Source organism: Capra hircus, chromosome 10 (genome assembly GCF_001704415.2).
Source record: "Capra hircus breed San Clemente chromosome 10, ASM170441v1, whole genome shotgun sequence".
Taxonomy (NCBI): Eukaryota; Metazoa; Chordata; class Mammalia; order Artiodactyla; family Bovidae; genus Capra; species Capra hircus.
The window spans coordinates 38,995,114-38,997,352 of record NC_030817.1 but is presented as its reverse complement, the minus strand read 5'-3'; positions in this window follow the sequence as shown (position 1 = coordinate 38,997,352).

Here is a 2,239-nt window from a genome sequence, read left to right as displayed (position 1 = left end):
AAAAGCCTGTAATTTAGCCACTGAAGAAAAGGACAACTAAAGATGCAAATAAGAATATTCCCATTATTCAGATTAAATCTTCTAGGAATGACCTTACTTTTCTCAACCTCATTCACCTGACTCTCAATGGTCCATTTTCCTCAAGTTGTGACACTTGAGAGTCCCTTGGACTGCAAGGAGATCCAACCAGTCCATCCTAAAGAAGATCAGTCCTGAATGGTCATTGGAAGGACTGATGTTGAAGCTGAAACTCCAATACTTTGGCCACCTGATGCAAAGAATTGACTCATTTGAAAAGACCCTGATGCTGGGAAAGATTGAGGGCAGAAGGAGAAGGGGACGACAGAGGATGAGATGGTTGGATGGCATCACCGACTCAGTGGACATGAATTTGAGCAAATTCCAGGAGTTGGTGATGGACAGGGAGGCCTGGTGTACTGCAGTCCATGGGGTTGCAAAGAGTCAGACATGACTGAGCAACTGAACTGAAGTGTGATATCAGAAGTGGAGTCTTACTTCACATTGGTGCATTGAATATAAGATGTGTACATATCAGGCAGGGGTCAATTGTGCTGACAAACAATCTTATATTAGAAATTAAAATATTGCTGTGGTCACGTCTTACAGATTAGTGCATGGTTGCTGCTGCTGCTAAGTCACTTCAGTCGTGTCCAACTCTGTGCGACTTCATAGATGGCAGCCCAGAAGGCTCCCCTGTCCCTGGGGTTCTCCAGGCAAGAACACTGGAGTGGGTTGCCATTTCCTTCTCCAGTGCATGAAAGTGAAAAGTGAAAGTGAAGTCACTCAGTCATGTCCGACCCTCAGCAACCCCATGGACTGCAGCCTTCCAGGCTCCTCTGTCCATAGGATTTTCCAGGCAAGAGTATTGGAGTGGGGTGCCATTGCCTTCTCCAAGTTAGTTTTGCTTATTTTACTCTGGTGCACATTTCTAACTTTATAAACTAATCTAGATTTTTTTTCATGTTTCAAAAAACATGATCTCAAATAAGGTTGAAAAAATTTCCCTAAAGACTCTAAGAAACTCTTCAGTAGTGTGCTCATTGATTTATACTATTTTGCATGTCATTTGTTACATGTTTACTTTCAATAACCTCAGTATTAGACACTTTAACAAAAATAGAGTTCCTGACTTCAAGGATCTTTAGTCTAAAAAGGAGAAATAGGAGCAAATGAGTAATAGCAGTTCAAATTGGTGAAGTCTATAAAAAGACAAAACTATTTTTTTTTCTGAAAAGTTTGTCAAGAAATCAGTTCAGTTCAGTTGCTCAGTCTTGTCTGACTCTTTGTGACCCCATGAACCACAGCACACCAGGCCTCCCTGTCCATCACCAACTCCCAAGGTCCCCCAAAACCCATGTCCATTGCGTTGGTGATGCCATCCAAGCATCTCATCCTCTGTTGTCTCCTCCTCCTGCCCTCAATCTTTCCCAGCATCAGGGTCTTTTCAAATGAGTCAGCTCTTCCCATCAGGTGGCCAAAATATTGGAGTTTCAGCTTCAACATCAGTCCTTCCAATGACCATTCAGGACTGATCTCCTTTAGGATGGACTGGTTGGATCTCCTTGCAGTCAAAGGGACTCTCAAGAATCTTCTCCAACACCACAGTTCAAAAGCATCAATTCTTCTGACTCAGCTTTCTTTATAGTCCAACTGTCACATCCATACATGACTACTGGAAAAACCATAGCCTTGACTAGATGGACCTTTGTTGACAAAGTAATGTCTCTGCTTTTTAATATGCTGTCAAGGCTGGTCATAACTTTCCTTCCAAGGAGCAAGTGTCTTTTAATTTCATGGCTGCAGTCACCATCTGCAGTGATCTTGGAGCCCAAAAAAATAAAGTCAGCCACTGTTTCCCCATCCATTTGCCATGAAGTGATAGGACTGGATGCCATGATCTTAGTTTTCTGAGCGTTGAGCTTTAAGCCAACTTTTTCACTCTCCTCTTTCACTTTCATCAAGAGGCTCTTTAGTTCCTCTTCACTTTTTGCCATAAGGGTGGTGTCATCTGCATATCTGAGGTTATTGATATTTCTCCCGGCAATCTTGATTCCAGCTTGTGCTTCTTCCAGCCCAGCATTTCTCATGATGTACTCTGCATAAAAGTTAAATAAGCAGGATGACAATATACAGCCTTGACATACTCCTTTTCCTATTTGGAACCAGTCTGTTGTTCCATGTCCGGTTGTAAGTGTTGCTTGCTGACCTGCATACATGT